The 27,369-nt window shown below is 37.5% G+C and overlaps 1 protein-coding gene across 2 annotated transcripts in view; it reads right to left on the bottom strand.

Annotated features, from left to right (window-relative positions):
• Positions 1 to 27,369, bottom strand: part of USP49 (ubiquitin specific peptidase 49) — a 128,005-nt gene that overhangs the window by 54,068 nt on the left and 46,568 nt on the right. For both annotated transcript variants that reach the window (XM_064285866.1, XM_064285874.1), the window contains exon 3: positions 27,201 to 27,271. The gene's annotated coding sequence lies outside the window, so the exon portion shown is untranslated. The remainder of the gene's footprint in view (positions 1 to 27,200; positions 27,272 to 27,369) is intronic.

The following is a 27,369-nucleotide window of genomic DNA, read 5'->3' on the forward strand; positions in this document are numbered from 1 at the left end:
TCTTCTTGTTTTCTGGCATTAGCCAGGAACTCCAGTTCATTATTGCAAGGGTGACAGTGGGCACCATGTCCTCTTCCTAATTCCACAGGGAACGAGTCTATAGTTTTACCATTAAATGTGATGTCTATTGTAAGAGTTTTTGACTTTTTACTAGGTTAAAGAAGTTCCCTTTTATTTCTAGCTTGGTAAAAAAAATTTTAATTCGACTAAATATTAAAGCTCATCTAATGTTTTCTTCTGAACCTATTGAGAAAACCACGTAATCTTTTAAAAATTGGTATGTTGAATTGTATCAATGATGGTTTTTAAAAAATTTTTTTATGTTGATCCATCCTTGCATATAATGGTAAAAATTATTTGGTCATGATTTTTTTTTTTAATACAATGATAGATTCAACTTGCTACTACTTTATGATTTTCATATCTATTTTCATACGTGAGATTAGTCTTTAATTTTCTTATACTGTTCTTTCTAGTTTTTGTATCAAGATTATGGTAACCTCAACAAATGAGATGGATAGCTTTCCCACTTTATTTCTTCTCTGAAACAGTTTAAGTCTTTCATAGTTTATCTGTTCCATGAAGGTCTGGTGAAACTTACCTGTAAAGCTGTCTCCTCTAGGCATTCTTTAAGATTGTTTTAATGGTGGATACAGCTACATTCAGAACCAAAAAACAAAAACAAAATCCACTGCTGTCAAATCGATTCTGACTCACAGAGACCCTGTAAGACAGAGCAGAACTACCCCATAGGGTTGCCAAGGCTGCCAATCTTTACTGGAGTAGACCGCTACATCTCTCTCCCATGCAGCAGGTGGGTCTGAACTGCCGACCTTTTGGTTAACAGCCAAGCACTTTAACTCCTGCACCATCAAGACTCCTTAACAAGACCCATATATCCTCCCAGGGATCACCAGTCTCTAATCTCGGGAAGAGTTTGTCTTGGTAATCTATTGTGTACTTGAACCTGTAGAGAAATTCCATGTTTCTTTATACCTTTGAAAGTATTCAAATGAATAGGCTGTTAATGATAGAAAGACAATGGTGGAGTTAACAAAACAGATTGGCAAGCAATTCAAATTTTGGAAAACAGTATGAAGCATGAGTGTCAACTGGCCAAGAGTCTGTTATCCATGCAGTACTTGTAGGGGCTGAATGATGTGGGCAGCATGATAAAAAACTCCAAATAAGATATGCCTGCGTTATTGCTATAAAAAGTGGGGCTACGACTTATTTTAAGTCAGGTTTATTGAGATATAATTTACATTCAGTAAAAGTCAACTTTCCTCAGTGTATCATGAATTTTGACAAATATATACAGTCATTTAACTACCACCACAATTAAAACGTGGAGTACTTCCATCACCCCAGAAGTTCCCTCATATTTCTCTCAAACCTATCCTTTCATCCCAGTCTCAGCCTTTAGCAACCACTGATCAATATTTCTTCCTAAGGTTTTTTGCGTTCTGTGTCTGGCTCTTTCACTTAATATAATTCGTCTGAGATTCATCCAGGTGCCATGATTTTTGAAGTAAAATAATTTCCCTCCTAGCTTACCTGAAGTTCTAAATTCACACTTAACATTAACCATCGCTCCAAATTAAAACAAAAATCTACAAACACCACCTTTAATGGTTTGCCAATACCCATATGAATTCTAGCCCCTTAGCTGGGTTTTCAAAATATTCCACAATTCGACCCTAAACTAGCTTCTAATATTATCTCCCACCCTTTCTCTGTATGCAGTCAGCCAAAGTGATCTACTCACCATTTCCTCAAATGTACTGAGAACACTCACTTCCTTGTAACACTATCCCCTCCCCTTCTCTCACTTATTCAACTTCTATACTAATTCTTCAAAGTCAAGTTTAGGTCCCATCATCTCGAGAAGGCTGCTACTGATCACTGTGCCGCACAGTAAATCTTCTCTCAAAGAACCTCATTTCCTAACCATAATTGAAGCTCCTAAAGGCTAAGGCTGTAGCACTTTGTACCACCCCTCACTTAAGGCTTTTAGTACAGAAAGAAACTAAGAACTTGATTCCAAATCTTTTCTGGGCATCCTTTATTTGAGGTAGCAGCCAGTCTTCATTTCTAATCCCAGGTGGCGCTACTTCACTTTGATAGATAAACTGAAATGCCTTGCTCTAAGCAGAGATAATTCTCTTCTGCAGTTCTGTGGTGACTGCTCACTTAACCTGTTTTTCCCTAGCCTAGCTCCCTTGCAGGGCACCTGCCTGGACTGTCACGCTTCCCTAGCTATATATGTATCTTTTTTTAGCAAATGCCTAGGTCCTAGTAGAAACAAAATTGGGTACATGCAGGCAAAAAAGGCAAGTGTTTCAAATGCGTTGGATTTCTAGACAGCTCACACATGGTGCGTTACTTGCAAAGACAGAAAAACAAGCACATAAAGGAGGCCATTTTTGATGGCTCCAAACAACATACTTAAAAGAAGTTTGTTTCTTTCAACAGGAAACTCAGTGTTACTATGAGGGCTGTCTTGTTCATAGATACCAGCTTCCATAAAAGGGCATTTTTGGTAGCAAGCACTTTACCACTAGAAATTAATGTGGTCAATAAATATTTACTAAGAGCCTACCTGTGATAAAGCACTATGCTTTAGGCATGGAAACCAGTCAAAATAAGATTAGGCAACATCACTAAATCTCAATTAACTAAAACGATTGAGTACTTTCATGTCTTAAAACACTAGAATAAACATAATTCAAAATATTTTTTGTTGTTTTTCTTTTGTGATTGAGGGTATTTTGGTACTTCCAGCTACTTTTTCTACCTTTTGTTGTTGTATTGGTGGCTTTTGACTTGAATTCTAATTAGTGAAAAATTTAGACCTACATATATAGCAGTAAGTTTTTGTTGGTTTTTACTGAATATGTTTCTGCATGAATGCTCATAGTTAAAATAAATGATTAATAAATTATGAATTGAGAATTACAATAGAAAATAAAATGTTTAAGTGCTGACAACGGCTTCTTCCACACTCTAGCAATATAAGACTTTAGAAAGCAACTCCAGTCTGAAATTCAAAAAGTGCAAAACATTCCTACCAAGGCTTCTTACTAGTTCTCACTGATAGGATACAAGGGCAAGAATTCTCTGATAACTGCCATACATTCCAGGTGAGACGCTAGACTCAAATAACACACAGGTAGAGAACATTATCACTGTACGGGTGTAAGGGAAATGCAAGAAATAATAGGAAGACTTCTGTACCCCAAAAAGGGCCGAGTCATGAGAGGAGGCTGACAGTCCATCTGGAAAACCTCAGTTATTAACCTAGTACAGGCAACTCAGTGTCTGACTTCAATTCCGTCTTGGCAGTGTCTCCTAACTAGCTCTTGTTGAATTATGCCTTTTTGGCAAAAAACTGCCAATGATGCCAAAATTATAAAATTAAAAAAAAAAACCAAACTCAGTGCCATAGAGTCGATTCCGATTCATAGCGACTCTATAGAAGCAGAAAAACGTGTTGAGTACATTAGTAGGTTCACTGGCATATCAACAAATAGGGCTTGAAACTCAGAATGCTCACATATTTGAATAGCTAAGAATACTGAGACACACTTGCCCATCACTAGAAAGAAATCGTGGTAAGCAACTAAAGGAAATTTGTCCTACTTTATGTTTGTCATAAGTCCCTCTGTAGTACGGGGCATTCTTGGGTCTTCAATGTCTGATCCTACAATCCTGAAGTTTGTAACTACCAACTCCATTCCTATGATCCCCACACTTTAAGTTACTCTATATAACATCCAACACTTAGAAGGCTCCCAGGCTGTCAAAAAAATGGAAACAATGGTTATGCAATAGTAATTAGTACTGTAAGCCAAGTATCAAGTATTTTTCACAACTTCTCTTGTCCTAAAACAATGAAATACTATTATTCCCATTCTATGGATGAGGATTCTGAGACTCAAAAAGGTTAAATAACTTTCTCAAGATCACACAGCTAAACATAGCTGAGCCAAGTTTCAAACTCCGTATCGCCTATATTCAACTTTTGTAATATTTGGCTACATTCAGGAGATAAGAAATATATATAGGAAGGAGAAATATTTTAACAGTAATGATTGGGAGGTGGTGGCAAGGGAAAGAAGAGAAGTGGTGGTGACTCTTGGGAAGATGCACCATCTGAACCCAGACCACTGCTTAAGTCTCCATCAAAGGGGCGAAATTTCAGTTGGGAAGCATGGTTTACTGGGTTGTTATTGTTATGTCTTATATATATGTGGTATCTCCCAGAGTAGCAAAGACTTAATAATTCCTTTTGGATGGCTGGATGAATAGATAGAAAGGTGACAAATACACTTTTAGCATGCAAAGAAGGCTCAGACAACCTAAAGAAATGCTCATACCATTAACATTTCCATTACAAGATTCTGAAACACAGCCGTGAAGGTCAACTAGATTGCAACTTAGTTTTGCTAGGTTACTCAAGTGTGGAAAATGGAAGGCACTGGGATGTAAACGCAACTATTGTTTTGAAAACCAGAAAATGCAAGTTAACAAAACCCCCAAGAAACCAAATCAACTGCTGTCTGTGACTCATAGTGACCCTATAGGACAGGGTAGAACTGCCCCACAGGGTTTCCAAGGAGCTCCTGGTGGATTCAAACTGCCAACCTTTTGGTTAGCAGCAGTAGCACTTAACCGCTACGCCACCAGGGTGTCCAAGTTAACAAAAGGTTGGTAAAATCAAAGTTTCTTGAACAACGCAAATTGAATAAGCAGGTAGAAAGTTAATAGGAATAGACAAGAGTAAGCTGGCAGGCAGCTGAGAAAGAAAGAAAGTTTTTTTGGCTGATAAAGAACAGTAAGTCTTTATTCACAAAGCAGTGCCCAAAGGCTCTGAAATGAGAAACCTTGACCAGCAAATGTGAAGTCTGTTCTGTTAAACACAAACAAAAACGTTTCCATCCCCTGTTCTTCCTGTTTCAATGAGTGGCACCCTCACTATCTCACTTATCCAAGACTGAATAGTTCTGCCTCTTACTTGACTCTGTCCTCTTTGACTACTGGACACCCACATCAAGCCAGACTCCCCCAAATCTTAAAAATTCTCCCTTCACAATGGAAAAAAATTTCTACCCAATCTTATCCAAATACCTCTTTCCAATAATACCTGCTCCAAAAATGTCCATAGCTCCTAGCTTTTCTCTGCTAAGCATTTGAAACTTTTTACCATCTGGCCCCTATCCTTCCCTCCAACTATTTCTGGGCATTCTTCATAGGATCTCTCTACTGTGGACAAATTAAATTATTCATTTTCTGCCTCCAAAACATACAAAGCACACTCTTGCCTTCTTGCTTTGCTCACACTACTCCCCCCTAGGAAGGCCCTCCACCATCCCTTCGTTGAGTAAATATTTGAATATCTATTAGGCATTCTACTGGGCCCTGGAAATACTATGGTGAAACACACAGTCCCTGCCTTCAAGGAGTTTACTGTCTGAAGAGACTTCTTCTTCCTTCAATTCTAGGTTCATAACCTACCTACTGAGCACCTACTGCATTTATAGGCTGGACACTTGTTAGTCTACCAAGTATTGGTACTTTTAATTCATAAATCTTCTCTTTTCCCAGCCAGATGCAAGTTACTTCAAAGCAACTACCATTTCTTCCTATCTCCAACACCAAGCAAAGTACTTTAAAAATAAAAGACATTAAAACATTTATTCAACACAAATAAGACCTTTGACCTTCAAGTTTATACTCTCATGGGGAAGATGAGAAATGAACACAGAGAACCTGGACAGGCAAGGACATCTCAGGGTGCCAAGGCAAATACTAAAAGCCTCAGCAGGGTAAACTACAATTCAACTAGTATTTCCCTGAACATGCTTGCAAGTGATATAATGATACTTCACTTGGGAGTTCATTGTACCCCACGGTAATTTATCCTAACCCGAACAGGAGTTAGACTCACCGGTCCAGAGAAATGAATTTCCCAAACACTAATCTACAGACCAGTATTCTCAGTGACCAGGTAAGATTTCCAACTTTTTTGTTCTTGAGAAATACTGTTCTTTATTAAGAGATTATATCTCCCCAATGTTCTTAGTGTTAAAACGCTCATTCTTTTATGGTGATGATAGCAGATTGTACCTTGGATTGGTGTTGGGGGGGGGTTGTATTTTACAGATTCATGAAATCCAAAAATTCTGGGAACAAATGTTTTAGAACAAAGCCTGCCTTTTAGCCTTAAGATACTATGATTCCAAATGTCACAGGTCTCTAGAGAAGAGCTTCTCATAGTAATTGCCAACACTGATGTTGGGCTCTTATGGTGTATTTTCTTTTGTATAGTACTATTCTTCATTTAAAGTACTTTCACACTTTTATTATTTCATTTTCTATCCCTACAACCCTGTAAAATATTTATGGTATATATTTTTAATCAGTCCTTTACAAATAAACTGAGAAGCAGTATAGCATAGTGGTTAAAGGCTGGGTTGAAATTCCAGCTCTGTCTTTATTAGCTGTATATAGCCTTGGGCAAATATAATCTCTCTGGGCCTGGGTTTCCTCACCTGTGAAATGAGAATAAAAATAGTTTAAACTTCACAGGGTCGTTGTGAGGGTTAAATGAGAGTTAATACATGTAATAACACTTAGAGCAATGCCTGGCACATAGAGCCCAGGAAAGGATAGGTATTATATAGAGTGATCCTGTGACTTGTTCCAGGTCACAAGCTGACACTACTAACAAAGCTGGGACTAGATTTCTCCCTGCTGAGATCCTTCCACCAGATCCCCAAACTCCCCTTCCTACTGGTTGAATATCATAAAGGTACCATACAGGGCATTTCTGGACCAATTATTACTCTGGGCTCTTATTAGTGACCTCTTCAAGTAAAATCTAACTGCTTAATTCCACCCAACCTGGTCCTGCTACTTTAATGCTATAGATTTGTTTACAATTTAAAACTACCTTCTTTCAGACTCCCTTTTCACTTGCACAACTGGAAACATGACACACTTAAGGGTTTAAGAACTTGTAATATTAATAAGCTCTGACGCTTCGGCAGCCTCTCTCAAGCACGCTTTCTGAAATGCTCTGCTTTGCATTCCCAAGTAGCTGCTGTGTGGTGAGCTGAACAGAGATAACTCAAGCAGAATAGACAGAAGAAACACTTTGAAGATGCACTAGAGCACAACTTCAAATGATACAGCACCACTGGGGACTTGGAGAAATCACAGCGGCACATAAACCCAGAGGGCATCGACGAGCACCTGGAGTATTTTTTTCTGAAGAGAGGATGGCAGGTGCAAACTGTGCCAGAGTCAGTCCATGAAGTCTGCAGCTACAAACCTGGATCGGTGGGCAGCTGGTGGGGATCCACCGTCTAGATGGCAATTACTGGTCAGTGGCTGCCATCTTTAACTACAAAAGACAAGGTGTGGCATTCTTCAGCTGGTTATTTGTCTGAGTGCTAAAGTGACAGCTGGCCTCAGGGCATATTTACCCATCTGCCTAAAACATAAAAATGGAAAGAATTATACACAAAGGGAATACGCAAAGGACTTAATAAAATTTGTATTGATCCATATGCTGTGTTATCTCCTTTCAGTCTTCTTTGTACCTCACTAGAGGAAAATCTCTTAAAATCTGACAGCTCAAGTGAGACAAACTCTGTTGTTATTGTAAAAATACATATAACACAACTTTTGTCAACATTTTTCGGGTGTACGATTCAGTGACATCATTTACATTAATCATGTTGTAAAACCATCACCCACATTTGTTGCCAAAATTCCCATCACCAAAAACATAAACTTATTGCTTCCTAAACCCATCCCTGGGAACCACTAATAATAATCTAATAGGTACTCATAAACTAGTGGGAAACCACTAACAAACATTTGCCTCTTAAATTTTTTTTTTTTTTTTAGGTATTTCATAGAAGTGGATTATACCATATTTGTCCTTTTGTGATTGACTTATTTCACTCAGCATAATGTTTTCAAGGTTCATCCATGTTGTAGACAGTTAAGTTTTTATGAAGTCTGAAAGTAGGGTTTTTTACTTCTTCCATAGGGTCTTGTACTTCAGGAGAAGCTGACCTCAGCCCCAGCCCAGAGGTGGGTCCTGAGGAGTCTAAGGCAGTTTGTGCGTGGTCTTCCCCGGCAATGGCTACTGGTCCAGCAGAGGGTATGTGGCCTAGGCTGGCTGGTCAAACTGAAGGGAAGGGCATTATCCATATGTAGAGGGAGGTCCTCCTTTAGGAAAGGCAGCCCACAGGATGAAGTTCAATTGCTCCTAGAAATCATGTTAGGACAAGTTGGGGAACAAGACTTAGGAAGGAACCCTCACTGAGGCACACTGAGACCTCACCTTTCTTCTGGATTTTCAGTTATTCAGATAATAATTTTCCTTACTGCTGAAGCCAAAACAAAACAAAACAAAAAACAGACATCCAAAGATAGATTGGACCAAAATGCTAGCTCCCTCATGACACTAATAATTATACCCAGACTAGAAACTGGAAAGAAATGTAGAGGAACAAAACAAATATCTATGCCCACCATGGCTGAATGAGCCCAAAGAAATATACTTTGAGGTGGGGGGGTTACTGATCTCTCAGATTTTCTTATAGTATTGTAACAGCTTCCACTGTCTGAGCATCCACCATGCTACACCACAGAGAGTTAAAAGCACGAGCTGTAGACTCATGCGGATCAGAGTTTGAATCCTAGCTCCTATACATCATCACGGTTGCTACGAAAATAAAAACAGAAAATGTACGGAAAGAGCTTAGCATAATTTTCATACTTTATAAAGTTATTTTTGTGATGGTATTTTATATTGTTTGCATATCTTTTGTCCACATACTCTGCCCAATAGAAATATTATCCCCATTTTAGAAAAGAACAAAGGTTCTAAAAGGTTAAATAATTTGCACAAAATCAACCAGCAGCTGGGTCACTGGAATGTAGATGTCTCTCTCCATTTATCCCACTACAGACATATGTGACAAACAATAATAATTATTAAAATTATTATTTACACTAGAGTCCATCAACAGATGAATGGATAAAAAATGTGGTACATACACGTGATGGAATATTATTCAGTCATAAAGGAAAACGAAGTTCTGATACATGCGATGACATGAACCTTGAAAACATCACACTGAATAAAGTCAGAAAAAAAGGACAAATATTATATAATTCCACTTATATGACTTATCTAGAATAGGCAAATGTACTGAGACAAAAGTTTATCAGTGGTTATCAGGGACTAGGGGAGGGGAAACAAGAAATTACTGTTAGAGGGGTACTGAGTTTCTGTTTGGGGTGATGAAATACTTGAGGAAATGGATGGCTTTGATGCTAGCACAGCATGGCGAATGTAATTGATGTCAATTAACTGTGTAAAAATGGCTAAAATGGCAAAATTTTGCTATATATATTTTACCCCAATAAAACTTTAAGAAAATTATTATTTACCAAACAACCTATCATGTGTCAACAGAGGCAATGGGGATTCAGCAGCAGCACTCTCACTTCCAACTCCTGGCCAATGCGCCTCACGTGCAGCCACCACCTGTCCTTCAGTAGTGGCTTGCATGTTGCTATGATGCTGAACAGGTTTCAGGGGACCTTTCAGACTAAGACAGACCAGAACCACTTCCAAAAATCAGCTGATAAAAACCCTGTGGATCACAACACAACAATCCCCAGGCAGTATTTCATTCCATTTTGCAGGGAGTCACCATGAGTCAGGGGCCGACTCAGTGGCCGCTAAAACAACACCATCATGTGCCATGCCATATATGAAATGCTTCAAATTCCAAATCTCAAAAAACCTAACAATAATCCTATAAGGTAGATATTGTTACCCCTCTCCGCTCCCCACATCACATAAAATGTGAGGAGGCTGATAACCAGGCCAAGAACACATGGCTAATATGTAGCTGATTTTGAACCCAATTCTGCCTTTTTAGCTCATGTTGTAAACCACTGTACTTCCTTGCCTCACACCTGATGGTATGTTTCAAAATGTTTGTATATTAGATAATTTTAGGGTGCAGGAGTAAATATTTATTTTTTTAATTAACATACTGTAAAATTTACTTTTTTTGTATGTTCAGTTCTCTGAATTTTAACACGTGTAGATTCATATAACCATTGCCACCATCAGAATATGGAACAATTCCATCACCCTAAAAACTCACTCATGCCACCCTTTGCAGTCACATCCTCCTCCTACTCCTGACCTCTAGGAACCACTGATTTGTTCTCTGTCACTATAGTTTTGACTTTTTGAGAATGTTATATAAATGGCGTCATTTGGTATGCAATCTTCTTGTTTTAAGAGCTTTAGTGAGGTAAAATAAATTGCATATAATTAAAGTGTACAATTTCATAATTTTTGACATATGTGTATAGCCAGGAGAACATCAACACATTTGAGATAATGAACACCCCACCACCAAGAGTTTTCTCAAGCTCCTCTGTAACCCCTTTCTTCTATCCTCTGTCCTCAGGCTTTCTGTCACTAAAGATTTGTTTACATTTCCTAGAATTTTATATAAATGGAATCATACATTATGCACTCTTTTTTTGTCTAGCTTCTTTCACTCAGCGTAACTATTTTGAGATTCATCTATGTTATTGCATGTATAAATATTTCACTCCTTTTTAATCTTGACTAGTATTCCATTGTTTCACATTTGTTCATCCATTCACCTGTTCATGGACATCTGGATCGTTCCTAGGTTTGGCTATTACAAATAAAGCTGCTATGAATATTTGTATACAAGTGTTTGTATATTCATATGCTTTTTTAAAAAAGTGTGATAAATATATATATAACAAAACATTTGCCATTTCAACATTCTTCACAGGTACAATTCAGTGACAATAACTTGCGTTCATCATGTTTTTCAAATATCTTATCTTTTCCCAAATCTTTCCATCATGCTTAACAGAAGCTCCTGTAGAGCACAGTTCTACTCTCAAATACATGGGGTTGCCATGAGCTGGAATCAACTCACTTGCAACTGGTTTGGCTTTATCGTTTCGTTTGAACAGAAGCTTATTGTCCCCTAAACATTTAGTCTTCCCTTCTCCCTCCCTTCCACCTACTCCTGGTAATCACTAATTAACTTTGGTCTTTATAAACCTGACTATTCTAGTTATTTCATATAAGTGGGATCATACAATATTTATCCTTTTATGACTCACTTATTTCACTCAGCATGTTTTCAAGGTTCATTCATGTTGTTGCATATCAAAACTTCATTTCTCTTTATGGCTGGGCAATATTCCATTGTATATATGTACAACATTTTATTTATTCATTCATCTGTTGGCTATTGTGAACAATGCTGCAGCGAATATTGGTGTGCAAGTTTCTGTTTGTGTTCCTACTTCCAATTCCTTTGGGTCTATACCTAGGATTGGGATTCCTGGGTCACATGGTAAACTGTACGTTTCACTTTTTGAAGAACTGCCAGGCTGCTTTCAACAGTGGCTGTACCATTTTACAATCCCACCACCAACAGATGAAGGTTCCAATTTCTCTACATCCTTGCCAACACTTGTTGTTTTCCTTTTTTTTTTTTAAAATCATAGCCATCCTAGTGGGTGTGAAGTGACATCTCATTGTAGTTTTGGTATGCTGGCTTTCACTCAGCATAATGCCTTTGAGAGCCATCTAACTGAGTATCTATAGTTATAGTTTTGTATCTATAGCATTTCTATTAATATTTCAATGTCTGGGTATATACTATAGTATGTATATTAATAGTTTGTTACTTTTTATTCTAAGTAGTATTCTGTTGTGTGGATATACCACAGTTTGTTTATCCATTCACCCATTAATGGACATCTGAGTGGCTTCCAACAGTTGTTTCAGTCATTATAAACAGTGCTGCTATAAACATGCATGTACAGGTTTTTGTATAAACATGCGTTTTCATTGCTCTAGGGTAAATATCTAGGACTGGGATTTCTAGGTTACATGATAAGTGTATGTTTTCCAGAGTGACGACCATTTTGCATTCCCACCTGTAATGTATAAGAGTTCCAGTTTTTCCACATCCTTGGCAGCACTTGGTGTTGTCAGGACTTTTTTTTTATTCTAGTGATTCTGATAAGTGTGTAGTGGTATCTCATCATGGTTTTAACTTCCATTTCACAAAATTTAAGGAGTTTTCAGCCATTAGCTCTTCACATACTTGTCCTGCACCATACACTTTTTCCTCTCCTTTTGGGACTGCAATGACATGAAATGTTAGACTTTATGTTATTGGCCCACAGGTCCCTGAGGTTCTGCTCATTTTATCGCAATCTTTTTTCTCTCTATTGTTTAGACTGAGCAATTTCTACTGATCTATCTTTAAATTCACTGATTTCTCCATTTGCTATCGAGGCCACCCAATGAGTTTTTAATTTTAATATATTTTTCAGTTCTAAAATTTCTGTTTAGTTCTTCTTTATATCTTCTCTTTCTATGCTGAGACTTTCTAGCTTACCATTCATTTCAAGAGCGTTTGCCCTTATTTCTTTTGGAGCACTTTTCTAATAGCTGCTTTAGAGTCTTTGTCAGACAATTCCAATATCTGTGTCATCTCAGTGTTGGTAACTACTGGTTGTCTTTTAGACATGGGTTGAAAATTTCTTGGTTATTTGTATGCTGAGTAATTTTGGATTGTATCCTGACATTTTGAGTATTATAAGACTCTGAATTTTATTTAAATACTATGGAGAATGTTGATATTTTTGTTTTAGCAAGTAATCAACCTGGTTGGATTCAGGCCATAAGTTCCAACCACTCTTCTGTCAGTTGTGAATTAAATATCAGTTTCAAAGTCAAAAGCTTTGCAGAGCTATCCAGATCTGTCTGCCATGAGTGCTATCCAGTGGTCAGTCTAGGACCTAGGAAGTAGTCTATTTCATAATTCAATTCTCAGAGATTTTAGTATACTCTTTAGGATCAGATCCATGAATGTCCTGCTTAAGGATGGGCCCAAAAGTTCATAACAACTTTATGGGGCCTGCTTACACAAACTCCTCCTCCTCACCATTTCCCAGGAAGTTTTTTTCTCTGGCACTCCCCTGCTAGGCAGCAGGAGGACAGAAAAAGAGAAAAAAAAAAAAAAATGATGGGCAGTCTTCCCATACTTTTGGAGTTATAGCTTCTCCAACAGGAGAAAAAGTTCCCTTCTCTCAAAGTCTTAGGCATCTGTGGGTCCCTGCTGCTGTCACTATCACTACCACCACCACTACCACCACAAGGCTGCCTAAGGGCTGAGCACAAGAGGGCCTCCAAAATTGTTTTAAAGGGGATAATTTATCCCACTCTCCCTGAGTGTTCTAAGTCTCCTTTCCTACTCAAACCAGAGCTAGAGGATTTATCCTAGAGCTCTCTGCACATGTCTGGTGCCTACTTCCAGGTTTCAGGCTGCCTTGAGTCCAGGCCAGGGGGTACTATAAATAAAACAGAAACTCATAGCTGGATTCTTCAAATCCTGAACTTCTTCTCTAATCCACCTGCTACTAATTTACTTTTCAGAGTCCTCAAATTGCTGTTCCATGTTTTTGGCTGCATTCAGTGGGAGGGACTGAGTGTAGTGTGCTTACTTCAACTTACTAAGAAATGGATCTCTCTAGGGGTATTTTTTTAATTTAGTAGTCATATATTATTTTACTGTGTTTTATAAAGTAAGAAAAAATCCCATAACTCCATGGGTATTTTTTAAGATGAGATTAAAGTAGCTTTTTAAACTAAAAAAAGTAATTTGGTTTACAGAAACATATTAAGTAAATAACTACAGATGTTACTGGAGTGTGGTAAAAATCATGAAAGCAGTATACAAACGACAAAAGTTTGAGGAATGTGTTCTACAGGATAGAAGCCACTTTACTTTTACAGCTCTTCTACACAGTTGAATTTTTATAACAGTATTATTACTTTTTATTATAAATTAATATAAACTCCTATAAACCTACTCATTCTATTTTCTTCTGTTAATTAACCTTGTAGTTATCCCCCTCTGGCTACTATATTCTACAGAATATTAGGAAAGAATAAGGAAGGTCATCCAAGGACTCATAAACCAAGCTTTCCTCAAGAAAATGGGTCTATGAGGCTTAGATACAAGGCCAGAAAGTGCAGAGAAGTGTTACACATGGACTATGCAGTAAATGAAAGGCTACGGCTTCAGAAGTTATCTTCTTCTTTTGTAAGTTTGCCTAACTCAGCCTAGAGCTTCAGGAACTCTTCCTTGGTATTCCTATAATATCTTTTTCACGTTCAATACAATGGCATGCCTGACTACAATCCCTGGTTTCCTTTATCCACCTGATTGTCACCTTTTGTAACCCAGGCATTGCATAGAGACTGATGTAGATCACCAGTAAATGAGGACTCAATGGATAGATGAATCTCCTGAAACCATGCTTAAGGCAAAAAATCATAATGACTTCTCTCTTGGTAGGAGCAGCTGCTATACTATTCAAATAGATTGATATCAACCAGGAATTTAGTGGACATCTTAAAGACTAAGAATGAGGACAAAATGAAAATGGGGTATGTGTGTGTGTAGTGTAGTGCGTGGTATGTGTTGGGAGAAGTGGTTTTCAGTGTCCTAAGGGCCCCATCCAATTCTAACTTAGCATTGCTGCCCATCACTCAGGAACTGTCCTGACCGTTGAATAGTCAAATCTGTCCCTAATCAGGGATCTTCCAAAACCCACTTTATGGTGAGAGATTTTTCCCCTTCAAAATGGGTGTCATCAATATTACCTCTTCCTCAATATTGTAATAAAAGAGATTTGCATAATAAGTATCTAACCTTGTCTGCTCCACCTGCTTTATTCTCACAAGTGAAATCAAAAAGCTCATGTTATATCACTGGTTCTGATGAAAAAACTCATGTCATCACATATAATGATGGGTTCACTTGTAGAAAGAAAAGACAAATACCATACTGCTGTTGACCTCTTAAAGACCAGTTCCACGATGACTTGTAACAGCAGTAAATATCTGCCGAGCATAGATCATCATCTTTGCTGATGACTGCCAAATCTATAGCTCCGATCTAGATTTTTCTCGTTAAGTGTATCAGTCTACTGACAATCTAAAGAAATCATATGCAAAACTGAACTCTCCTTCACCCCAATCAAGCCTCCTCTTCCTCCTGCGTTACCTTATCTCAGTGATCAAAGAGTCCTTCCTCTCCATTATCTCTCACATCCAGTGAATCCCCAGGTTCTATTGATTCTTCCTTATAAGTTGCAAATCTATTTCTCTCCATCACATCTTTACAATGACTAATAATGACCTATAAAATCAGATTCTTTGCTCTCTCTGATCTCATCTTCCATTATGCCCCCTCTCACTAATTCCTCTCCAGTCACACTGATCTCCTCACTGTTCCTCCAACACAACAGGGACTCTCTCATCTCAAGACATGTGCAATTTTGTTTCTTCTGCCTACTAAGCGCTTTCCTCAGATACTCACATGGCTTGCTTCCTCACTTCATTCAGATGTGTGCTCAAATGTTACCTTCTCAGTGAAGCCTTCCCAGACACTCTAAATAAAACCATTCCCTCCCCACTTAATACTCCCTCGTTCCCCTCCCGACTTTATTTTCCTCGCTGGCACTTTTCACTGCCTAAATATAGTATATATTTTAATTTATCTTATTGGCTTTCTCCCCGACTAGACTGTAAGTTAGAGGAAGAGTTCTGTCTATTTTGGTCACTGCTGTATCTCAAGCACCTGGAAAAGCACCTCGCAGAAAACAGGTGCTTGGTAAGAATGAACAAAACTATCTCCATCTCCATTGCTGCTAATCTAATTTAGACCACCATCAGTTCTAGTCTACATTACTGTAACTGCCTTTTAACAGGTCTTCCTGCATTCAGCCTAAAACCCAAACATGTCATTCTCAAGCTGCAACTGCTCCTTAACCTGGTTGGTAAAGTCTTTTGTGACTGGATCCTGCACACCCCTCTACCCATCCCTCTTCTCCTCACAACCCCATTATGCTCTAAACAAACCCATTGCCATCGAGTCGATCCTGACTCATACCAACCCTATAGGACAGAGCAGAACTGCCCATAGAGTTTCCAAGGGGCAGCTGGTATATCCGAACTGCTGACCTTTTGGTTAGCAGCCGTAGCTCTTAACCACTATGCCACCAGGGCTCCCCGCTATGCTCTAGCTGTTCTAAATTATGTTTAGTTTTCTTATGAACTGCTCTCTCTCAGTTCTGGGCCTCTCCACTATGCTGCTCCCTCCTCTAGATGTTTTCATCATTCCTCTGGCCACCTACTCCTTCCTTAGCCTGACGTACTCTTACTTATCCTTCACGTCTTAATGTAAAGTTCCTTCTTCCAGGAAAACTTCCACTACCCTTGGAGATTGGGTTAGGTGTACCTTCTATGTGTTCTCAGAGCACTCTACTTTCCCTTACATAACATTCTAGCGCATTACATCGTGATTGACTACATATCTGCTTGACTGTATCACAACTATAACCAACCTGAGGCAGACATGGTGCCAGGAGCATTTAAAAAAGAAACAAACCTCTTGCCATCAAGTTGATTTCAACTCATGATGACCTCTCATGCTCCACAGCATTTTCTTTGCTGCAATCTTAACAAAAACAGATTGCCAGGCCTTTCTTCCATGGTATTGCCAGGCGGGTTCAAACCACCAACCTTTAGGTTAGTAGTAGGTACTTAAACTTTGCTGAATGAAAAGCTGAATGGATTAACATACAACTTTCTACTTTAATTTCCTCTTTGGCAAATGATTGACAGTTACGTTTAACATTCCTTTTATATACCCTTGGAAGTGAAAAGGAAAATACCCTGATAAAAATTGAGAAAGCAAAAGTTATTTATCTTGGTTTGAAAAACAAGATGATCTATCTAATCAAATGCAGTACTTCAAATCATGATGGAAGGGCCCAAAGATAAACTAGAACACCAATGGAAATAGTTGTAGACAATATAAAAACTTAGAAATTGTTTAATGCAATCTGTAGCTAAGTGTTGTATATCCTAGAATATGTAATACATTGGCAGATGTCATTCCAGAAGGTCTAGCTAATAGCTCAATTTATAGAAGACACTTATGAATTAATGGACCTAGGCAATGATCATCAATGGCTACTAACATCACAAAAAGAGACAATCAGACACTATGTACTTCCTGATGGAAGTATATACCAGCACTTATTAAGTATTTCTTTTAAAAAAAAACAGAACTTGAATCTAATTAGTCTCTACAGCTGACTATCAATTTATAGATAACATAGTAAACGTTAACTGATACCACTGGAATAGAGTCACCAATATTCAGACTTAAGGAAACTCAACAGGACAAATGACTGTTTCTTCAACAAATAAATTGAAAGGAAAAAAGAAACAGAGAAACACCAAGAGTGAGAGAGGGAGGGAGGGGAAAAAGGAGAAAGATATGAAGGAGGAATAGATTACAAGATATTCAAGAGACATACTAACTAAAGGCAATGTTTGAACTTTACTTAGATTCTGATTCAAACAAGCAAATTATTAAAAAAAGGTGAGAACACTACTAGATATTTGATGAGATTAGGGAATTAGGGTCAATTTTTATGTATGATGATTACAGTGGCTATGCTTTTAAAAAATAATTCTCATCTTTTAGAGGTACATGATAAAATATTTCCATGAAATCATATAAAATATAGAATTTGTTTCAAAATAATCCAGGAATGGGGTGAGAAAGAGGAATGAAGTTTGAAATTTTCCATAAAAAATGTTTTTTAAAAATTATGGAAAGCAGGATTAGCTATTGGCTTAGCAAAGGGCAACTGGAGTCCTAGTTTTTTCAAATTAATTTTAGACAATTAAAAAAATAAAACTAATATATGTAAGCAAAAAAAAAAAAATTAAAAAAAGCAGATCCATTGCCATCAAGTCAGTTCCAACTCATAGCAACCCTATAAAAAAAAAAAAAAGTAAAACTGCCCGATAGTTTCCAAGGCTGTAATCTTTATGGAAGCAGGCTGCCACATCATTCTTCCATGGAGCCAGTGGTGAGTTTGAACCACCAACCTGTTGGTTAGCATATGAATGCTCAACCACTGCACCTCCAAGGCTCCTATATGTGTACAGACTATAAAAATTCCAGGAGTAAAACTCTCCCTCTGCTCTCCATCCCCAGCCTCCCCTCCAGAGGTAACTACTGCTGACTGAGAGTTCTTCTGGAGCACCCTGCCAGAAATATTTTATGCATTTAGAATATACATATTCATGCCTTAGTATAAAGTTAAATTATATTTACAGTATATACTTAATATATAAATATAATTTTTTAATACAAATTGAATCCTAATCATACATATTATTCTGCATCTTGCCTTTTTTGTTTTTTTCTTTCCTTTTTTGAACACTTTATTGTCCTTTAGGTGAAAGTTTACACAGTAAATTAATCTCCCATTCAATAATGAATACACAATTGCTCTGTGACATTGACTGCAATCCCTGCAATGTGTCAGCACTCTCCCCATTTTCACCTTGGGCTCCCCATTTCCATTTGTCCGGTTTCCCTGCCTTCTCATCTTTGTTTTTGGGCAAATGTTGACCTTTTGATCTCATATAGTTGATTGTTTTCAGGAGCATATTCCTCAAAGGTGTTACTGTTTATTTTATAGGCCAGTCCATTATTTGGCTGAAAGGTGACCTACGGCAGTACTTCAGTTCCCAGTTAGAAGGGTGTCTTAGGGCAGTAGTCTCAAGAGTTCCTCCAGTCTCTGTCAGATCCGTAAGTCGGGACTTTTTAACAAATTTGGATTTTGTTCTACATTTTTCTCCTATTCTAGCTGGGACCTTCTACTGTGCTCCTGGTCAGAGCAGTAGATAGTAGTAGCCAGGCACCATCTAGTTCTTCTGGTCTCAGGCTAGAGGAGGCTGCAGTTCCTTTGGGCCACTAGTCCTTTGTTCTAACTGCTTCGTTGAGTCTGGTTTTCTTCACTCTCCTTTGCTCCAGATGGGAAGGGGCCAACAGTTGTATCTTAGATGGCGGTTTGCAAGCTTTTAAGACTCCAGACCGTACTCATCAAACCAGGGTGTAGAACATTACCTTTATAAACTATGTTTGCATCTTGCTTTTTTTGAAGCTTGATTTATCTTGGACATTTTTCCATATATCTGGCTTTACCTGACCCTTTTTAAAGACTATATCATATTCTTAGATATGAACTGCATAATTCATTTCACTAGATTCCTAGGGAATTTTGCTGTTTGCAATTATTACAAAATATGTGCCATCGATATTCTTATCCATATATATGACACACTTATATAAGTGCGCCTGCAGGATAATTTATAGAAGATGAATTTCTGAATGGATATCATCAAACTGTCCTCTAAAATGATTGCGCTAATTTACATTCCCTCCCAGTAGTATTTAAGAGTCCATGTCTCCCCACATGCTTGCCAATAGTAGGGACTGATATATCTTTAAATATTTTTCAATCTGGCAATTAAATATATATGTATATATAGAGAGAAAGAGCCCTACTGGCACAAAGGTTAAGTGCTTGGCTGCTAACCAAAAGGTGGGCAGCTCAAACACACCAGTGGCTCTGTAGAAGAAAAGTGATCTGCTCTCATAAAGATTTCAGCCTAGGAAACCCTCTGGGACAGTTCTACTCTGTCCTGTAGAGTCATTACGAGTCCAAATCAACTACATGGCACACAACAACAACAACATATATGTATATATTTGCTGTTGTTATTTGCATGACTTTTATGATCTTTTTTGCTTTTTGTGTGAACTATCAATTTCCTGTCTTTTAAAAAATTAATTTGTAAAAACACTTTCTGCACTAATGAAATCAGAGTACTCAACTTCAAAAAGGAGGAAAAAAAAAAAAAGAATGACCCTCAAATTACAGATTTAAAAGCACTAAAGATCAGTTTGAAAATAAAACTACATATTATCTACCAGAAAGCAACACGGCTTAATGGAGTCAACTTTCTGTAGTAGGTGTGATAAGTATCAAAAATAAAAACAGAAAAAGGAATACAGAACATGTCAGATGCTCATAACTTCAAACGACCACAAAATCATATGTAATATTACTTAAATTTACTAATTTCCCCATAATCCAGCACTTGTTCCTATCTTTCCCCGTTCCTGGATATGATACTCCTGGTCACCTAGTTTTCTGGACTTGAAAATTTGGCATTCTCTTTATTGTGTCAAAATCAAGTCAGTTACCAAAGCCTGCATGTATTCAAAAATTTAGAGTATGAGGCCCTGTCCAAGGTTCTTCGTTAAAGTAGTTCATTTAAGAGAATGGATTTAAATGCCCCTGGTTCCATGAACCTAGTCACCCTCCCCATTTCCACTGCTACCTCCTCTCCCCAAATCTAGGCCCTTAACACTGTATGCCTGCATTACTGCTGCTTTAACTGCTAGTTGATCTTGATTCCTCCTCTCTTTCTGGATCTACTATAGTAGATCCTGAATATTACCACTATATTAAACAAAAACAGCATTTTCATCTTATACTGTATTCCTCTGCTTAAAAACCCACAATAGCTATCTAATCTCCCATATATAGTTGGCATAGGTACAGTATAATAGAAAGTGCTATTTGTTTTGGAAACTTATCTCAAACTTAGCATTACCTTTTCATAGTTGTGTGACTTTAAATTTGTTATTTAACTTTTGTAAATTTGTTTCCACACCCATTAAAATGAGGTATAATATCAAATGCCTTGCAGAGCTAATGCGATGATGAAATGACATTATTTATGTAATAGTGCCTAGCATATAAAGGCGCTAAAAGAAAATTAGTGAATAACACTAGTATGAATGAGTTTGCTAAACTTCAATAGAAATAGAATTTGAAGGGATTTTTAATTAGAGAAATAACCCAGTATCTAATGCAATTCCTGGTATGTTGCAAACACTCAATAATATTTGCTAACCCTTGGGCTTCCAGTAAAACATGGCAGAATGCGTGCAAATGTTTACCTTCTCTCCTCAAAACCCCAGTAAAATCACAGTAAAGAAATAAAAAAGACACAAATTTATAAGGACAAAAAGAACGGGAGACAACACAATAGCAGATGAGAAGTATCATCAAAGGTTCGGAAGCTGGAAAGTAAATGGAGGAATGGAAACTGTAAGAGACAAGAGCATCTAAAATGTAAATGCCTACAGCAAGGTGAAGCAAGTAAGAAGCAGACTGTTTAGAACTTCAGAAGCTAGAAAGGCTCAGGAATTGGAGGCTCCACATACTTCTGAAGATAGAGGTAAGGTATGGGTCCAAAAAAAAAAAAAAAATGAGGTTGGCTGAATGTCTTTAAAAGGATTCTCACAGGCTGCTTATGTACAAACAAATACCTCATAGGATTTGGTTTCTTGGTTTAGAGATCTAGGGTCATGGTTTTATGGAACATCTCATAGTAATTGGCCTAATGTTTTTAGTGCTTTTGTTCTAACTTCTAGCTCACTGTATAGTGCCTGGGGGTGTTAAAAACTTGCAAGTGGCCATCTATTCACCTGGAGCAGCAGAGGAAGAGGGAGAGTCAGGAATAGGAGGAGGAAATGGAATGTATGCCTAATTGTCTCCATGAACAAATGCCTCCTTTGCCATGAGAACAGAACTGGATGGTGACTGGCTACCATTACCGAACATTTTCATCAGAGATACTATAGAAGAATCCTGATCAAAAGGGGTAAAATGCACGACAGAATTTCAAATGCTCATGGACTCCAGACTTTCTGGAAGCTGGATGAACTCCTGATAATATTGCCCTAAGGATCTTTAAACCTTAAATCAAAACACATCGCCTGAAGTCTTCTTTAAACCAAACAATGTTAGCTTATTTAGTAGAGAATATTTGCCTTAAATATGGTGCTCTTTTGAAGAACTATCTATGTGGAGGAAACCCTGGTGGTGTAGTGGTTAAGTGCTACCGCTGCTAACCAAAGGGTCCGCCAGGTGCTCCTTGGAAACTCTATGGGGCAGTTCTACTCTGTCCTATAGGGTCGCTATGAGTCAGAATCGACTTGACGGCACTGTGTTTGGTTTTTTTTTTTTTTGGATCTATGTGGAATCAAACTGACAAGAGCAACTAGAAAGACTAGATAGAAAGCTTGGGGGCAGTGCACTGATGATAATGAGCGCAGAAAATTTCAGAAAAGGAGGGTGAGAGAGGTCGCACAACTTGAAGAATGTAATCGATGTCAATGAATTGTACACGTAGAAATTGTTGAATTGGTGTATGTTTTGCTGTGTATATTCTCAACAACAGTTAAAAAAAAAAAAAGATCCTCACAGATTTTCCCTCTTCCACTCTGAGCAGCCAAATGACTATGCCTCTCCCACTCTGGCAAAGGACTCAGGTTTTACTTGCTGGAGAGTTTGAACCTTAGATGTTGTGGTCTTTGGTATACCGGGCACAGCCAAGGATGGAGGTACCTGGAAGGTGGCAATCCTGAATAGATGACAGCCATTTGGTCATTCTAATTAGAAAGCTCCTTTCACAGTGTCAATGAAGAGAAGGCCAAAATGTTACCCAATAAAAAATGAGTGTCTATTAAAGTGTATCTCTAAAATAATCTTTTAAGAAAAATTGTGGTCATTCGCACTTTGAATGTCATGTTTCTTTTTCCATTAATATTCTAATGGTATTCCCAATTCCTGCACTTGGAAATGGCTGAAGTTAGCGAGTGATAAGATAGACATCTAGGTGGTGAGCAGAAGCCTGATGGTCACATTAGTTAACCTTCAAGGCATTTTTAAGTGACCGAATCTAATGAGCCAAGTAATCTCTTTCTGTGTAAAAGTCTATTAAATAAATTACAGGGTCTTGGGAAGCAAATCACCAGGCAAGGAAAATCTCCCACATGTAAGAACATTTTTCTTCAAATAACAAAAAAAAACAATTAGAATAAATTTAACATCCGTTCGTATTTAAGTTAAATTTCTTGACAAAACTGGCACTAACTTTGAAAACAAAACTAGATTTAAATCAACCACAAGGGTGACTGGATAGGTCCACTATTATTGCTATATTGGGGTTCCATGTAAAATTTGAAAAATCCCAGACCATTTGGTGTCATTTCTTTTATATTAAAAATCACAAAATGTCAAGCTGTTTGCACTCTAATCTCAGCACTATGCCAAGGAGGAACAACCAGTGTCTGAGATCTACGAGGACCACCAACTCTGAGATTTCCCTGAGGAGGGAGCTGCGACTAGGGCGAAGAACTTAAAGGCTGTAATGTAAGCTAGCATGTAAGTTGAGATTTTTTTGCTTTTTGTTTTGTTCGGTTATATATTTCCAACCTGCCACACAGTAGATGCTCAATTAATACTGTAAAGTAAAAGTCTGTCCTGGAAAGTTCTCTGCAAAGTTGGAAGCAACCAGTACAAAGGACATTCTGAGTTGGGTACACATCAGTGGGGTTGTTGGTGAGGTTGGACAGTATTCAGCCAATGCTTCCCTTCTCCTCTCAGTCCAGATTTCCACAGCTTCTTATAATCCGGAACATACCCTCTAACACAATTATGAAAAGGGAACAAAATTTTTACTTCTTTAGACTGTCACTATAGTTCAGATGGAGGTGTCATGTTATGGACACTGTCTGCCCAGCCTTTAGAGAGGGTACCATGTCTTTCTGGCCCACCCTAGAATCACTATAATGTTCTAAGGTAGAAACAAACCACAGTGGTTTTCACTGTAATCTAGAGAGCCTCACTTAACGTGATCATGTCAGACTTGGACACGACAAAGCACTCTATAATAATATTCCATGGATTTCCAAAATATGCTACATTTAAATATTGCTCAATTCACAAATAAAAGCAAATCACTTACTAACCTTCAACATCTATAAAATAATTTGTCTGATCGTGCCTGTAGGTAATATACTAGTAGTAAGGCAAAAGCAGCATTTCTGTTCACTCAGAATAAAGGAGCTGTTACATGTAAAGCTAAAGCAGAATACGAGAACTCTAAATAAGTCTCTTCTGCCCAGTAAACAGTTAACATTTTCAGAAATATAAACCTTATCAGGTAATATTAAATATAATGGATTTCTATTCACACTTTTGACTCTTGAGAGCAGTAGTTTTCAAAATATTTGGTCTTAGGACCCCTTTATACTTTTATTCATTATTGAAGACCCCAAAGGGCTTTTGTTTATATGGTTACATCTATTAATATTTTATATTAGAAATTAAAACAAAAATGTTAAATTAATTCATTTAAAAATAAGCCCATTTCATGTCAAAATAAATAATATTTTTTAAGGAAAAAACCCTGTATTAAAAAAAAAAAGTTTAGTGAGAAGAGCCACGTTGCTTTACATCTTTGCAGATCATTTTAATGTCTGACTTAAGGAGGACAGTTGGAGTCTCATATTTGTTTCTTCGTTCAATCGGTTGCAATATCAGATGACATGTGGCCTCAGGAAAACTCCACTGAACACGTGTGAAAGAATCAAGGTGGAAAAGCCTAATAACGTTTTGTTTTAGGAAATAGTTTTGACCTCGAAAAGTCCCAGAAAGGACTTTGAGAATGCTGCTATATACACTACGAGCCATAACTTCCATGAATGTTCAGAAGAGATTCTCAAATGAACAAGGGAAAGGGGGAAAAGAGGTGGAAAAAGAAAAATACAGCCAACTCCATGCAGCCATATTTTACAGGGAGACCACAACATTTTATCAGTATGCTTGTTACTTTAAGTGTGGCTTACTCTTTGTACTTTACCATATTTCAACAGGAAATGAATTGTTATTTGAAGAAAAGCCAATGCTTCCTTCTGACAAGACAGACCCCAGAATGAAAACCACGTACTATAACTCCTTCTGGTACCTACATAAACATTGATTATTAATGTCCATGTACTTTTTAGACCATCACTTATAAGTGACGTCCTAATTATAAGACCCATAAGTATCGTTTCTCCTGGCTCTTCTACTCTTCCACAACTTTCTGCTGACTGTCATTCAAATATTATTTAACAGGACAAAAGAGCAATTTCCAATTACCAATCAGTTCCGAACTGCTGCCCGCTCAATCATTCTGGCTGCACGTTTCTCTGAGTAGCAGCTAAATGGTAATCTACAAATCAACTCACTCTGATGCCCTCTAAACATGTGTTGTTCTTTAGCTAGGTCACGTTATTTCTACTACAAACTACTGGCAATGAAGCAAAACAGCCATATTCATAAAGTACAGTCAAGAAAAAAAATTTTCCAAATAGTCATCTCACATCATCATTTTCCCATACTTAAGGAGATACAGGCCTTCAAATTTTTCTTCCCACAGGCAAGCAAAAGCAGTTTACTTATGGTGACTTCTTCAGGTGACATTTTGCTTTAGTGTCTCATTTAAATTCACACCCACCTTAGCAAACCTTACAAGACTTCATTAACTAAGCCGTTATCCTGGTCGACAGCATGGACTCTGGAGCAGTGTCTAGGGTTGAATCCTGAAGTTGCCACTTGCAATGTGACTTTGAGCAAGTTACTTAATCTGTACCTCACTTTTCTCAGCTGTACAACGAAGATAATAACAGTACCTACCCTCATAAGTGGTGACAGGCTTAAATGAGTAAAGCACTTAAAACAGTGCCTGGCACATAATAAATACTCAGTAAATGTTAGGTTTTGTTTTTACAAATCGGTCTTTTAAAATAGCCTCCCCAAGGTCACGGCAGATAGAATAGTCTATAATAATTAACAGAGTATAGAGAATAATGCAGGAGGGAAACGCTAAAAAGAAATGACTGTTGCAGCATCCTTCCTTGTTAAAAAAGGTAATTGTTTGCACACCGAAGAAAGTGCTGACAAGTCATGGAAAAGATGCCGAAGACATTTAAAAAACTTCTATAATTTTGTGCAGCAAGAAAAAAAGAAACTCAAGAAGACTTGTCCTTCAAATAGATTGAAAGAAGCTTTAGTGAATGGAAAATTTGACATAGCAATCTAGAAACAAGAGAATTGTGCACCCTGCTCTGACATGGTTACTAACTGTTACAGGCAAGATGAAACTACTGTAGACTATAAGCAACATAAAAAAAAAAAAAAATAAGCAACATACACACCATAAAATATGCAGTAAGAGTTGAAAATCTGTAACTCTATTCTCACACATAGTTTAGCCACATGCTGGAAGAAATGAAGCATGAGGCCCAAAAGAAAACGTTTATGAAAAAATTTAAGAAATCCTAACCACCAGGGTTAACCTTATACAAGATGTTTAACTCTTGGACTATACCAGAGTAAGATTCATCTGTGGATAGTTGGTATATTAAAATGTTAACTGGGATACAGATGGTAATTACACCCAACATTTTTTAAACACTATGTTCCAGGCATTATCCCTAAAATTTTTTACTTGGATTAATTAATCCTCAACATCACTGAGGCATTTTATTGTCCCCACCTTACACCCAAGGAATTGAGGCACAGAGAGATTAATTTGCCTGAATGTCAAGTTAGTAGTGGGTAGTCAAAAACAGTCTGGCTTCAGAGCCCATGATTTTAATCACCAAGCAAAGAAAAAGGTTTGTACAAACGTATATCCTACAATGATACAGATTATCTTTGGAAGGGAACTAAGTTTCAGGTAGAGGATTTTGGTTATCTACAATGCGTAAATGACGATAAGAATGTGTGGACTTGTATAATTAAAAGAAAATGTTTATCTCCTACACTTAGTCAAACCTTTTATTGGACTTTCTATGGAATTCTATTTGATTACTGCCTGACGTATACTCTGCACTTGCTGAAATGAACAGGATCCCCATGGTGAGCCTAACATCATAGCAGCTGGCAGTATATGTGGAGAAAAGAGGGGTAGATAATTACCCTTGACAAGTCAAGACAGACATGGTCTCTATCCAACCACTGATAAGCATCAAGACTTATCCTAGAGTTGGTTTTAGTGCAGTCGCTGGTCTCCAACTCCCATTTATATCTTCAAATATGGCTCTGCCCTTCCTAGCTTAAATTAATTCATGGTACTGAAAAATTCACAAGGGTAAGAAAAAAGAAAGTGGTAGAAGTTCAGAATAGGGGTAAGGCAAAGATAATAATTGATCATTTAGCATGATCCTTAATAGTATGCCAACATATAACACTGATATTTTGAATAGTTTTTGTTAATACTTTTTTATTACAGTTTTATTTCTTACCCATTAAACAAGCTTTTTCCATCCTCTTCCATATTACTCCAGAGTCATTGGTGAGGTTTCTTCTCTATTACCTAGGGGGTAAAACAATCTGTAAGGCTGGGCTAATGCATGGCAAGATAAAAGCAATCTCAAGAATTTTATTTATGAATTCAAAATTTGTATCAATATT

This window comes from Loxodonta africana, chromosome 1, assembly GCF_030014295.1.
Source record: "Loxodonta africana isolate mLoxAfr1 chromosome 1, mLoxAfr1.hap2, whole genome shotgun sequence".
NCBI lineage: Eukaryota > Metazoa > Chordata > Mammalia > Proboscidea > Elephantidae > Loxodonta > Loxodonta africana.